A 14,963-nucleotide genomic window follows, 5' to 3' on the forward strand; every position below is an offset into this window, starting at 1 on the left:
GGTGACGCAGCGCGGCTCGCCGCCCCGCCTACCCCCTAAACCACGCCCACCACAAGCTCCGCCCCCTCCGTGCAGGCCCCGCCTCTCTGTCGTGTAGGCCCCGCCCCTCCTGTACAGGCCCCGCCCCCCATGCCCCACCTTTTCCCCTCAGGCAGCCGCCGTCAGCGCCACACAGGCCTCCCCCCCCCCCCCACCTCGTGTAACCAAAATGGTTGTTTTTTACCCCAGAGCTCCTGGGGGCCTGGCAGGGGTGAATTATAGTATGAAATCGGAGGGACCGCAGCGGTTCCCTCGCAGTGCCTGAAATACCCCCTTGCCATCCCCACGGCGTGAGGAGGAGATGTGATGGAAAATGGCTCAAAAACCCCAAATGTCTCGCAAAAGCACCATTCGGCCACACCAGGCCTGGCATTCCCCGTAACGACTGAATTCAGACATGGCCTGAAGGTGGCAAGCGATGAACGCTTAACGCATGAGGCCAGGCTGCAATCCCAAGCCCCAGACTGAGCATGGCTGCTGCGACGGATTCCTGCCAACGCGCAGTTTCTGCACCGTGCTTTGTCTACACCATGACGTCCTTTCCCATAGGGGCCCTGAGGATGTTAATGTTTCACCCTCCACCGGGGTGAGAGTCGCACAGATGTTAATGTTTCACCGTCCGCTGGGGTGAGAGCCGCACCATACGTTTGTCATCGTGTCAGCCCGAATTAGGCCACCTACTGACTCCATTTACTGCCAGCTGCCTCCGTTTGTGCCTCTGACACAATGGGAGAAATATTCACCTGCTGGCTCAGGCCTCAGCGTGAGGGCTGACCAGGAAATGCTTGCGAAGCACTCTGGACCTGGGAAAATATTACCTCAGTCCCCATGTTGCCAGATTCAGATATTTCTAAACCCTATAAATATTTGTTTAGTCTGTCTAGAAACCGGCATGGTAGTCATGGCAGATAAGATGTTTTCTGCCCTGCCTTATTAATACAGCGAGAGAGAAGAGGTCAGTGCAGGAAGTGTTTCATTACAGTACTATAGCTACAAAAGATACTTGGTATTATGTCCCTGGGTTTATTACTTCGAGGTGTTTGCAACAATCTTTGCCCCCCCCAAAAAAAATAAATAAATAACAGAAAGACAAATCCCTTCTCCAAAGCTACAAAAACTGTCCGCCAGCTGCTGACAAACAATCAGCATGCACTAACATGAAGATTCATACTTTGGACAGCATTAAAGGTGTTTAGGCATTCTGCTGGCATAAATCTTCCATTTCTGTCTGAGGCTGACCTGTAGCAAATACCTACAATAACTTAGATGCTGTTCTATAAGCATGAGAAGCACATCAGCCCGGCAGTAAGATTGCTATAACCATTCTGTATCTCTGTTCACTTAGATACATAATGGAACATGTCAATGCGCTGTATGCTGTTGCATCCCTTTATGAAAGCGTATCATATTTATTTCCTCACGATGTACTAATGCTGTGTTGCCGCTAGTAACTTGCTCAGTTAATGGTGATCATATATACTGCTTTACTATTTCCTACTGGAAACTTCAGACAGGCTTTTTGGTAGTCTTTTACTGATAAATTTTATTACATTATTATATGGTTTTCATAGGTACATATGTATGTATGAATGCATGCAGACATGCACATTCTACTTGGTTCTATTTAAATCACATACTGCTTTTGGCATGCACAGGGGTAGGTAAGGTTTTTCAATTTTCTTTTTTGTCCTCCTAGCCTGGGAATAACAGATTTGGGCTTAATCAGCCTCTTTGCAGTCCTGAACTTTGTCCTCCTGGAATACAGTGCCATTCATTTAAGGATTTCCCTCTGTCTAATAAACATTAATGAATCACACTCTACAATTCCCTTGTGATGTTATCTCGGTTTCACAGATGGGGAAAACAGAAACACATTAAGGGGTCTGCGCACACCACAAATCAAAGGCAGAGCTGGTAGAAGAACCCAGTAATCCCAGCACAATTCCCTGCTCTAATAACTCTGTAAAACTGCATCTCTACCCACACAGCTGCTCTGTCAGTAACTGTGCTACACAGGGTAGCATGGTGACTTTCAGGCTAGCCAGGAAGACTGAAATTGCTCTTTTCCTAAGGTTTAGCTTTACACATAATTGCAAATTACATGTAAAGGTGATAGAGGGCTGCAGCTCTGCCAGCTTCCTGTACTGAATTACCCGAGGATGTCTTTTTTCGTTTCTGAGCAGAGGATATCTCTTCTTTTCCGACAAGCAGAGAGATAATGGGATATGATGAATATTCCAATCCCTCATGGTACACAACAGATTTATTGCTCTTCCCAGAGGAGAGGCCCAGGTTCCTGAGGAATTTTCTTGTCCTTGCTCTGGACAGAGCAGTCCATTCCATGATGAACATGGCATCCCTTGATGCTTGTGAAGGAAACCACATCTATTAATTACATTGAGCAAGTGATGACAGATAATTGCTTTGTGCCTGTGGAAAGTAGGGCCACGTTTTAGAAGAAAGATCCCCAAGCTTTAATTTCACTACTGACAAAGAGCATAGCCCGAAGTTCCCACAAGCCATGCTCCTGTCAGCCGACCAGCAGTTCTTCTGTCAGCCAGGATTTCTGTGGCACTGGCTCTGAGCTGTTATTGGAAAAGCGTTATTCTTAAAACAGAGAAAGAAGGTGTTAGACACAGCAAAAAGCAAAGCCCCTTTACACTGCCATCTGCTATCTTAGAATGCCTTCCCACAAAACATTTATGAATTGACAAGTTTTATTTCAAATTTTCCTCCGCTTGTTACAGATTGCTTCTTTCTGAAGACAAGATCAGACGCCTTAGCCTTTTTCCCGCATACCGAATAGATTTGCCTTGTGCTTAGTTCCACAGAAAACAAGAGCCCACAGTCTGCCAGAACAGCCAGGTTACTCAGAGACGCCTTCACAGGTTTCTGCTAAAAAATACTGCAGGAAAGGAGAACGGGGAGGCAGCACTGTGCTGTATGCACCGAGGCCTGTGCCTGCCTGAGGGCACCTGAGGTTTGCCTGCTCATGGCCACAGCCAGGATCTGGCCGGCAGCGAGCCACAGGTGCAGGATCAGATCTCAGCACCCGAGCTCTGCGAACGTTTCTGCATGAACCTTGCTGTGCTCGGTAGAAGAGACCTGGCTTGCCCACTACGAGCCCCAGCTGTTTCTCTTAAAACCCTGTTTTCTTTCAAGTCGGTCTATGACAGGTCAGCAGTTAATTTCGTTAATTTACCACCCTCACACGTACTCCTGCATCACCCTTTTTAAATTTAACCACAGTGTCAGACGTGTCAGACCCGCAGCTGTTTCTGAGGCCGCACACAAGTGATTGCTGCTGCTGCTGCCAGGTGCCAGCGCCCACAAAAAGGTCGCAGGCCGGGAGGATTCGGCGTGGCTCAGCTGTCCTCATTCTCACACAGGGCATGGTCTGCCCGTCAGCCCGCTCACACACAGCAGGCAGGTGAGGGGTTGTATATCAGGAATGATCCCATGGTGCTCGTACAAGCCATGGGCCTCCACCCAAAGCATTTCCCTGACTCTAGTCCTGTGGTACCTGTGGCACTGAAAGCTCATGGTGATTTTAGGAACGCCTCACGCCTACACTTTGTTACAGCCCGTGGGAGGCTTCTAATATATTTCTGTGTACTAGACACAATTATTGTTCTCCTGGCTTCCTTATCAGATGTGATAAATCATTAATTTACTCTGCGTTCCCATTAGAGTGCACCACAGCTATGATTTATATATATATTTCTATGAGAGTAAAATAAGCAGATATCCTAAGCTGTCTTGGAATTTTCCTCTTGTGTATGTGGCAGCACCTCCTATCACCCAAAGTAGTTTTATTTCCCCAACTGTTCAATCTAGGACAAAATACTACACTTTTGTTCTATATTAGGACTGTAGAACAAGGCAGCTGACTGTTTTCACAGCCTCGGTGCTCACGGAGGGGACTGTAGGGGAAGAGTTAACCCCTGGCCTGAGCTTCTCTCACAGCGAGTCATTAAGAAAAGCCAGATCTCCTCCATACTCTCCCAAAATCAGGTGGTGATGAGCTGCATGCACCCACTGCCTTCCTCCCCTTCCCGTGACCCACAGAGTCAGCTGTGAATACAGGTCCATCTTCCACTTCCTTCCATAACCTTGCTTTGGAGTTTCTTCTCCCAGTGAGACAGGGTCTCCCAGAAACCCTTGGGAAATTTTTTTGGTCAAAATTCCCCTCATTGCCTCTTGTGGTCGCCTTCATGACACATTCCTCTGGGCCACCATGAGCAGCTCACAGGCCTGTTAGGCCCGGCCGCCGCTGAGGTGTCTCCTTGCCTCAGATGTGGCCTTCAGATCCAGGAACAAAGAATTGGGCCTACCAAACAGACCACAAGAAACTTGTATTTCTTCTATGAATCTATGGAGCAGCGGTTGCATTATCCAATTTCCTCTTGTCCTCATGTTTAACCCTTCAGTATCATCAGCTGTGGATGTCCACAGCACCCAGCAACAAAGGCAGAGCCCGCGACAGCCACACACGTTCTGCTAATGGCTTCGTTCTTCCACCAGCACTGGAAAAACTAAAACAAAACCAAATCCCCAGCCCTGCGTAATTGTGGCCCTGTTATTCATAGATCTTAAATTGTACTCCTTCATGAATTTTAATGTGCAGTCCATTTTCTCTCCACTAATCCTACATTAGGCTGGAAGCCTTTAAAGACTGAACATTTGCCCTCCTTAGCTCTTTATTCCCTGCAGCATCGCAGCGCGGTGTCCCAAGGCATTGCCCTTGTCGCAGCTGGTCTGGCAGCTAGGCTCAGCGACATCAAAGTGCTTCCTTATTAGATACTCCCGTTTCGTGCACCCGTGACAAAAGCAGCTGGCCAGTTGAATAGACACCCTGGGAAGAGCAGCTTATGTATTTTGTCCATGATCTGTTGGCATGGATATGAGCTGCGCAGCATTTGAGATAACACCTGCTTGTGAATCTTTAACTCTGTGCTTCTGTAAATCTCTTCTTCTAGATAATCTCCACAAGGCACTGGGAACCAGTGAAAGTCCCCCAGGAAATTCTCCTTTCACAGGAATCGCAGAATTACTGGGTTGTTACTGGTAGTGACACACAAGGGCAAAGCACAGTCAGTTGCACACCGACACAGACCGAAAGGTGCTCAACAGCCTTATTTCAAATGGCATTTAGATGTGAAAGCCAGACAGAACCATTAGATACTCTAATCTGACCTTCAGCAAAATGCAATCTGAGCCTGTTATTCCGCTACTAAATTTAGTAATTTGTTCAGCTGAAGTGATTCTTCCAGAGGGAAGATACCGAGGCTCGGTTTGAAAAGACGAGGAAGCCGCAGCCTCATGTGGCGAGCCGTCCGAGTGAAACGCTCTGCCCGTCCTGCCCCAAGAGCGACAGTCTGCAGCAGACGAAGGCAAGGTGTGCTCTTCTGCAAATTGGTAAGGATATGGCAAGCCCTTCCACGCGTCTCGCAGAGCCTTGTGAGAGGAAAAAGGGATATTTTAAGTTCCTCAACTATAAAGCTCTAAAAATACAGGACCTTTGATGTATAAATGCATGCTAAGGACCTTTTTGGCCCTGCCTACAAATGTTCCCAATTGCCACTAATTCACTTTGCTTGCAGAACCAGCAGCAATATTCCTTTTCTGAGATATACAGAGCATACTCGGTATTTTAATGATTCTGGCCCTGGGGATACTTTGCGCCATTCACACAACAAGCGGGCACAGGCAGAAATGAATCTGACTTAAAATCTGATTTGATTTAAACAACACTGACCTTATGAGAAGTGTGGAGTCCGAACCAGGCCTGCAAATCCCATCTGTTTCTTATTTCTATAATGGGCAACCTAAAACCCTAAATCCAAACAGCTCTGAGCTTTGAATCCAAATTTTGCAGCTTGAGTCCATTACTAGCAATGACGACTGCTAGCCCAGCACAGACTTCCTTCTTAAATTGTACACTGTGATTTATAGCACGACATTAAGCGAAGGAGACGTACAGCAGGTTGGCTAACAGCTAATCTGAAAGGTGCTTGGAGGCAGAGCTGTGGGCTGCTGGATAAGTTGACCGCATATTTGCTCCCCATAAAATTGTTATCACACTGCTCTTGTGCTTTAGTGGTGTTTTCAGGGTTAACGGATGCTTGAGAACCACTCAAATGCTCCTCTGCTATTAGGAGCTAATGAAAACCTGTGCTATCTCAGCATGTAGTCTTATATTAAGTTACAGGTTTTGCTGTTTTCTCATCTTTTCTCTCTAGACAAAGTGGAGTTTGTTGTCAGAAAGAAGATGTAATCTGTAAAGCAAGCGTCTCTTTAGGCTTTTATGAAAAAATAAAAGAGAGGGTATTCAGAAAAGTCCTTGCCTCTGTCCTTTAATTCAGAAGAACAAAGATGGTGAAGGCTCGTCTCTGAGCATGAGATGAATTTGGCAATACCATTCCCATTAGCACAGAATAAACCCTTTAAATATATAATGGCCTGAGCACAATACAGATTAGAAAAGTAAGTGTGGAACTGTAAGGGTCCTAATTATTTTTCACCCATCCACCTTTACATTAAATACAAAGTTTTGATGTTTTCCCAGATGCTGGGTGAATTATTGAATATTTTAAGTGATGCTGTGTTTATAGAACTGCAATTACTCAGTATCTGCCTTTGTTTGGAGAAGAATCCCCATCCGTCCTTGCTAATGGCTTCTTCTGATCTCATCCGATATGGAGGATTTCCTGAGCATATTAAAAACATTATTCACTCTGCCTTTTTAGCTTAGCCAAAGATTTAATGACTTCAGCACCAGAACTGTCTGTTTCGCTCTATTTGATCTAGACTCACTCAATGATGCCCAGTGCTGAGCACTGTGCTTCCCACATATGTGGAGTTGAGGAGCTGAAGGAGTTCTTTAACTGGGTAGACTACAGATTATTTGGGGTAAGAGTGCTAGAACGTGGCACAGCTGAGCTGTACTTTCAGGTGTCCAAGGCACTCAGAGGTTCGTACTGCCTTGTCTCACTGCCAGGGCTAGGGGAGCATTAGCTATTTTTTTGTACAAGGAACCTTTGTACTTTACCTGGGCTCCCCGTTACATAGCCCAGGTAAAGCCTGACGCTCCTGAGACCTTGGTGGTGCAGTGCTGGATCCATCCCAGGCTGGATAGAGCAGGTACCTAAGTCCAGCACGTCTTGCACTGCGTATGAAATGCTCTGCAGCAAACTGCCCTGTAAGGGGGAGTCTCTTGGTGTTTGTGCACAGTCCAGGTTTCCTGACTTAAACACGAGCATCTTGACTGACACTCCAAGCCTAAGCAAAAACCACAAAAAGCCAAGGAGAAATTCAGGCCTGCTGCTCATATGTCCCTTAATCTGGAAAAGCTCAGAAATACAATTCCCTGCACCCTGAAGCAGAACGAAATGACCTTGAAAGCGCAGCCTGTGTCGGGGATCAGATCTTTTCGCAGCATGTGGGATTCCAGTTCAGCCTCTCACAGGCACTGTAGGGCCGCACCCTGCCCCTCTGGCACCACCGGGACCACCGGCACTGGGCTTCTTTCCAGAGTATTTGCCACCTGAATCTGTCACTCACTCCGGGATTTAGAACTTCTCCATCACATTCAAACCCTGGGTAAACTGCATTGCTGATGATAATTTGAAATCTTTTCTTTTTTTCCCTGTTCCCCTGCATTTTGAGATGTTTAACTGAGATGCAGCACGGGATAGACTCCAGTAAGCTGGTTCGTGATGCATTAAAAAATCAGAATTAGCGCTTGCTGGTCCCACTCCTTGCAGTGCCGGACACTGCCTCAGCACACCGCATGCTGTGGATTTCAAATCACTGCTGAGTGCCGGGGGATATGGTCAGATTCCCGTTTGTCTTCTGTTCCAAGGCACGACCAAAAAAAATTATTGTCATAGTTCCCCCCCCTTTCTTCAGTGGCCACCCACATGCTTATGATGCTGCAGCAGTTTTACACGGCACTGCAGGGTGAGCAAAACCAAACTCCACAAGCATGACGCACTTACGCATCTGTGCGACTGAAAATCCATCCACCTGTAATAATTTCCACGTGAAAAGCTCATCAGACACGTCTAGTACACGCGTTGGTAACTCACGCTAGTGCACACTGACAGAAATACTGTTTTTTCCCTAATTAGTTTTTTCTGCCTTGAAATATGGTTTCCTCTGCCTACCGTGAATTGATCTTTTCACCCCATCTACTTAGCAGATCTACAATTTACTATTCAATTAACATTTCACGAATAAAACCGGTTTGTGATGCAGCCACCCACTCCCAGCATGAACTGCATTTCTGCATTGCCCTGGCACCGCTCTGCAACCCCCCCGGGGCAGTCTGGCACCTCTTCTGATGTCCCAAACAAGAAAACGAGTGCAAAACCAGGGAGAAATTATGAAGGAAAAGAAACCACTGGGAGCTGGTAGGCTGCAGGTAGAATTTCACCTTCGTAAAATGTTACAGCCAAGAGCAGGGCATAGCACGGCTGGGAAAGGAGCATCCCGCACCCTGCATCCTGAGGCTGGATCGCGGTGCACAGCTCGGGGCGCTGCCTGTCGGGCTGGGAAGCATCAGGAGAAAAGCACCGGCGATGAGCAGAAATATGGCGAATACGATCTGTGCCAAGACTGGAGGAGGAAAGGCTGGAGAGAGACATGGAAACAGTCTTCAAAGATGTAATAAAGTGAAAAAAAGAAAAAAGAAAAGATGCAAAAAATAAAACCAAACACGAGTGGCTGGCCAGGACCAGGAGCGGCAGCTGCAGCTCGCAATATTTCTGAGCCCTGGGGAGCCACCATGTGCCCCCCCCCCGCAGCAGGCAGCTCCCAGCCCCATCCCAATTAACCGTCTCCTAATGACTTTCAGAAGCGTGAGGATTTCCTTAATTATACCACGCGTTAGACTGTAATCAAGAAATCAATCCTCGCCGCCGCCCGAAGCGGGGCCGCTCACGTGCAGCCCGCGGCACGCGGGGAGAGGCGAGGTGGCAGACCCAGGCCAGGAGAGATTCGGCCCGTGCTTGGCAGCAGAGCAGCTGCAGCAGCCACCAAAGAGACCCCGGGCTCACAGGTGTGCAGCAGCAAACGCACAGGAACGATCTGCGGTGCAAAACGGGAGCGGGGTGCAAAATAGGGGCGAGGAATGAGCATGTTCGGTGCTTTTACGGATGCAAACCCTGTCCCCCGAGATGGAGGCAGCATCGCCTGCTCATGTGAACGTCCTGAAGAGAAATAGAAAACGCTGGGCTGCTGCGATCGGCTCTAGGATCAGGCAGCATGCACGGTGTCTGTCATCTGACAGAAATAGTGTCTAATTAAACATTAACCTCTGCGTTCAACAACGACACCTGCATGGGTTGATCTTAAAGGACGCCAAGCCCCGTGGCCACACACGAAGCCCGGGCTGGGTGCCTGCGGGGCACAGTCCTGTGCCCTGGGCGGGCTGCTGGGGGTGTAGCAATTAAAAAGGTAAGGAGATCAAACGTTTTCAGTCCTTTGATCTCCAAGTGTGAAATTTGTGGGTTGCTTCCCATGTAGGCCGCGTCTCCGTGCAGAGCAAGGGAGTGGGAGAGGAGAAGTTGCCCTTCGCTGCTCACAGGAAGGGTTTTTCTCTCTAAAACGCTAATACGGGAAGCAAAGACGTGATGCAGCAGAAAGATTCAAGGATTCAAGCTAACGAAGTGGGGCAGTGGGAGGGAGGGAGACGGGGCCGACTGCTGAGCTCGCTGGTGCCCACGCAGTGATGAGGACGTGGGGCGGGAGCTCAAGTACCTGCAGCACTTGCGAGATGCTAAAAATAAAAAGCGGCTGCTAAAAATAACGAACGATCAGGAAAAAAACGCTAAACCCCCGAGATCTCCCTGAACTCTGAGGATTAATTTTAATTTCCCTCTAATCCGGGCAAAAATAGCGACGTCGGGGGGCACAGCTCAGCCTGAGGAGGGCTCGCGCTGCCCTGCACGTCCCCAGCGCGGGCTCCGGGCACATCCAGACCTGCGCTGCTTCTGCCCGCAGGCCAGAGCCAGGCTGCTACGATACCATACAGCCCCAGCCTGGGCAGGGCTGGGTGCTCTGAGCTCATTTCATGACACAAGCTCAGGCTGGGCGAGGGGAAGTGGCCAGGTGCCTCAGGTTATGGGCCGGGCTTTTTAAAAATGAGATTTAGTGGCACCTTTTGCATTTATTGGGAAGAAAATGACTGGTCGGAGCTAGTTTTCCAAAGAGACATAAAAACTACTAATTCCTAAAACCATATTTAACTCACCGGACATCTCCCTCGCTGCGGGGAGCACTGCTGACTGCCAGTGGAGCTGAATTTGCCTTTGGTGTTCCCTGAACCACCGCACAGAAAGCTGCGGCGCTTCCTGGCACAGGGAACTCTGATTTGGTGCAGGGCATAAATACCGGGGGAAATGGCAGCCTGCCCGGCCGGTGCCCAAATCGCTCCCCATGTGTATGGCCCAGGGAGGTGGCTGAGCATCAATAAGTAGAAGCATCACTCCCACCTCACCTTCTGCCTTCAGATGTATGCAAATGTATGCAAACAAGGGGTTGCATGCAGAGCTCGCCCAGGACTTTGCTTGGTGTGGGTGGGCATGGGGGGCAGGACGTGCTCGGGGCTGTTTGCACAGCCAGGGCTCTGCAGTATTTTAAACACTGAGAGCCCCTGATTAGATACAAGGGCTCATGGTCCGAGGTGTGATTTATGTGCGACAGCGCATAAACACCTGGAGCAAGGGCTTTAGAAAGCTGCAGGGCACAGCCGCTCCTCGCACAGCCTGCTCGCTTCCCCCCTTTTTAGTTTAGAGAAAAATAAAAAAATCCAATCTAAGCAATTCCTTACACGCCTGCTTTAAATGTGCTTTCAATTCGAGAGTGACCAGAGAGGTAAGTAAATATTTTTCTGGAAAGGAAATTACATTGTGTTTACACTGAATGCTGTTTGCCGAAGCACTGCCCGGAGTCGAGCTCCAGCCTGCTTAATATTTACCCAGCTGGAGCAGCGGCACAGCAGCATTTGGCAGTGCCAGGCGTGCTACAGCTGAAGCATTCAGCATTTATACCTGTAGGAAGCACTGTGGTTTTGCAAGCTGCAATGCACAAGACCCGAGCATCTGTTTGCAGGGTCGTGTACTTGGGAAGCTGTGAGCCTCGGACAAGGGGCTGCTGTTGTGCCGCGTTTCTGCAGCAATTCAAGGGCAAGATGGATAAGAGCAAAGGTTTAAACCAGGAGGGCCCAACCCTACAGGCCAGCACCGGTCTGCAGGGCTGCCCACGCAGGTCATAAACCCCACGGGGGCTCGCTTCCCTGATTGCAACTAATTTACAGGACCCTGAAAGCAGTGGCCAAAGTCTAAATATTTTGCTTGGATATGGACAGGGCAAACACGCTCACTGCCACGTCGCCAATTCGGGCGACCCCTCGCTGAAGGGCCAGCGATGCCCACGCTCGCCAGCCTGGAAGGAGCACAAAGCTCTGCCCTCCTCCCAGCAAGGGTCAGCGTTCAGCTCCATGCACTTTGTGCAACAAAAGCCCCTACAGCACCCTGGGAATCGCAGAGCTGTGCTGTGCCTTGTGTTTATCATTGACCAGAGCAGTGTTTTTGCCTGTTTTGGCAATTTCAGCTGTAACCCAGAACACGTCAAACTCCACAGTTTAAACAGTCGCTCCTTGCTTAAGCAGCCAACTCCTTTTTGTTCCTTTTTGATCACCCCAATGGGGAATTTAATAATGCATGAACAAAAAGGAAAAGCAGGAGATGGAGGGTGTAAAAGTGCCGGACACCAGTGGGCTCCTCACCCTGGGCCAGTTCCTGCCCGCAGCACGAAGCCGCTCACGCTGCTTTGAATGGGTGCAGCGGGAGCAGCCGGGGACGGAGCCGAGCTCGAGGCACAGCGAGGTCCTGGCCCCATCTGCGTGGCCAGGGGACGCTGCCCCAGTGCCCCGGTGCTGAGCCCCGTTTCCTTGGGGTGCAGCTGGGGGCTCTGCGGACCGACAGGACACGATCCAGATCTGCGCCTCCGAGCCTTTAATCAGCTTTCACCTGGGATTAGCCCAAATGCTTCCAGTCTCTGGTTCAAAATAGGTTTTCTCGCTGTTGGGCAGCTAATCTGAAGTAAATGCTCCCCTCCGTCAGCCAACATCTCCAGCAATGGCTTTGCCCTGAGGCTTGAACCCTGCCCATTTCCCAGATTTTTCTGATTGAGAAGCCAGGACATGGGATGCAGAGGTGGACCTTCAGAGCTGGGCTGCAGTGGGGACCACAGGTACAAAGAGCACAGCCAGCCCACTTCACTGCAGGCCGGGGACGCCAGGTTTGGCAGAAGGGATGGAGCTCAGGAGCTCACGGAGCAGGGGCCGGGCTCCGTCCTGTCCCTCTGGAGCAGGGGCAGCCCACCGGGGTGTCACAAATTGAGCCGAGCTGCCAGCTTTGGGGTACAGCCAGAGACAACCACTACATCGGGCTGTTCACTTGGCCAAAGGAGTTGCTCTAGACCCACTGTTTGTTAAGGAAAGAAATCAAAATTATTATTTTTTTTTTTTTGGCTTTAAAAGTGTTATTGCATCCTGTGCTTTCACATAGCCTGTCCCCAACCTGTGAGAAATCTGGGCTACACCATGAAGCCAGCACTTGTGCAAGTTGTGGCTTGTCCGTCTGTCCGTCAGCAAGAGATCATTTCTGCTTGACTCCTGTGGAAGAAGAAGGAAGCTGGACAATCCCCTTGTTTGGCTGAGGCTGCTGGGAATAGGAGAGGAAGCGAGGAGGGGGGACCATGGCCCCATCTGCAGGGCAGGAGCCCCCAGAGCAGAGAGCTCCCGAAAACCCCCGGATCAAGCTGACAACCCCTGGCTTCCAGGGACACCCAGTGGGTGGGAAGGGACGTGTGAGCAGTCAAGGCTGTAAACGCCGGGCGTGACGTAGCTGCGACTAAACGAGTGGCATTAAATAAATGGCATTGCTGCCCTGCTGATGGCTCAGGTGCCTGCAGCAGTGGAGGAGCCGTGTAGCTGCAGCAGCTCCATGGGTGCGGGAGCTCATCCCCACGGGCACCGGTGTTCGAGAGGTGGAGTTCACCCTCACAGCCCTGCCCGCGGGATCCACGTGAACGATTGCCCCTATCACAGCCCCTGCCCGGCTTTCTGATTTGAAAGGGTGCTTCTGCGCTGCGAGAGAGCTCGCAGAAAAGCAGGAAACATGGGCACTGGGCGGCCAGGCACAACCTCTCCTCCTTCATGAGGTAATTTAATAATGCCGGCAAGACACAGGCACTGTAGCGCTGCCAGAAGCAGCACAGGCCGCACAGCGCCACGCCACGCATCTGGGTGACACGAGTGATGCCTTGAGCGCAGGCCCGCCCACATTGCACCCACAGGAAAACACCTCGAAATCCCCCAAAACAGCACCAAGGCCCAGCTAGCAGGCAGACCCAAAGCTCTGCGCTTGGAAGGTGCTCGGGAGCTGGTTTGAGGAAGAAATCCGAGCTCAAACGAACAACAACAAGCAACAGAGGCCCATCCCCGTGACATGGCCCTGGGCAGGGGAGCTGGCCTGGGCCATGGCCACGAAACCCGTCCTGGGATGGGGCCCGAGGTGCAGAGCCCGGCAGCGCCCAGCACAAGTAGGCCCCGATTCCTCTGGCAACCATCAAAACGTGGGGCCGGGGAGGCCGCGATGGGCACAGCTGCGTTTCCTCAGGGCTTCCTCAGGCCCGCCGAGGAGGGGCCCTCGATTTCTGCCCTGAAACCTTCACAAAAATAGCACAATTATGGGAAAAGCCTTGTCCTAGTGGAAAAGAAAACACCAGCCTGAGCCTGATGAGGAAGCGGAGCTATATAAAAGCACGCTCCTATATTTTTCTGTTATTTCTGTAAAGCATCCAAAAACTTGCACAGAATTTCTTTACCAAGGGCACACGTTTCCACAGGGCGAGGCTGGGCCCCTGGGGAAGCCTTTTTTATATTTTTTTTCCCCCAGCCTTTTACTTCACCTAAGCAGAAGTTTCCATACAAGGAGAACAAATCGAGGGGCAGCTCCCGCCGCAGCTGCCTGGGGCCTGAGCCACACTTAATGGGGCGCATTGGGACATCTCCTTGTGTTTTTTTTGTACAGAAAACACTGGAATTTTCAGCTGAACCCAAAATTTCAGAGGATGCAAAGCGTTTCCTGTGAGAGAGGGGAAAAAAGAAAATTTCAGCTTTTAGCAGTTTCTCACACCACCATTTTGCTTTTGACATCTTCTCCTTTTTTACTGACAGCGCCAACATTTTTTTGGAGCCTGCTCAAAGCGGCACCCAAGCGCCGCGGGTGCAAGGGGGTGGTGCTGCTGCGATGTCCCCAGCAAAGGCTCCTGGTGCCACCTGGCCTTGCTGGGCACCAGCACTGCCCTGCCCCAAAACCCACACCAAGAGGCCGAGGAAACCTCTTTGGGGGCAGCCACCCTCCGGGTGACGTCTCCATCGCAGCCAGGCTGCATCCATGGTGCGTCTCTTGGCCTCACCGCTATTTATTCCCCAGGCTGAAGCTGGGTAAAAATATCCCCCGCGTTTGGCAGCCTGGAAGCGCTCCTGTAAATCCTTCCTGTCAGCACGAAAATGCCCTGGCTGGGGCAGGAGCAGTCAGCTCCCGTGGGAGCAGCAGCCAAGGGCACTGCCAGTGGTGGAAAGTTAAATTTTGTGAAAGTGGGGCTCGGGAGGGGAGGACACGCACCCCAAGCAGGGGTTACGTCGTTAAGGGTCATAAAGTGCTTTGGTATCAGAGGGAGAGGAGGAGGAAAGGGGACGGGGTGCACTGACGGCAGGGCAGCCACCCGCAGCATCCCCCCAGCACCCGCGGCCCAGCGGGAGGGCAGGAGCCACGTGCGGTGTCCCCGCCGCGGTCACCCGACAGCCCGGCTCCGGGACAGCAGCCACCCCACCCCGCGAGTCCAACTGC

The 14,963-nt window shown here is 50.7% G+C and overlaps 2 long non-coding RNA genes across 2 annotated transcripts; one reads left to right on the top strand and one right to left on the bottom strand.

Annotated features, from left to right (window-relative positions):
* The first annotated feature begins 20 nt into the window (after window positions 1–20).
* Window positions 21–12,996, top strand: LOC310884488. Its single transcript, XR_014574236.1, has 2 exons — window positions 21–5,457; window positions 12,615–12,996. It is a non-coding gene; the product is annotated as an uncharacterized lncRNA (long non-coding RNA).
* Window positions 5,371–10,816, bottom strand: LOC310884487. The gene is made up of 3 exons (XR_014574235.1): window positions 10,295–10,816; window positions 8,477–8,673; window positions 5,371–5,496 (listed from the first exon to the last, which is right to left on the bottom strand). It is a non-coding gene; the product is annotated as an uncharacterized lncRNA (long non-coding RNA).
* Window positions 12,997–14,963: the final 1,967 nt, after the last annotated feature.

The sequence above is a fragment of the Anser anser genome (assembly GCF_964211835.1).
Source record: "Anser anser genome assembly, chromosome: 20".
Classification (NCBI taxonomy): Eukaryota; Metazoa; Chordata; class Aves; order Anseriformes; family Anatidae; genus Anser; species Anser anser.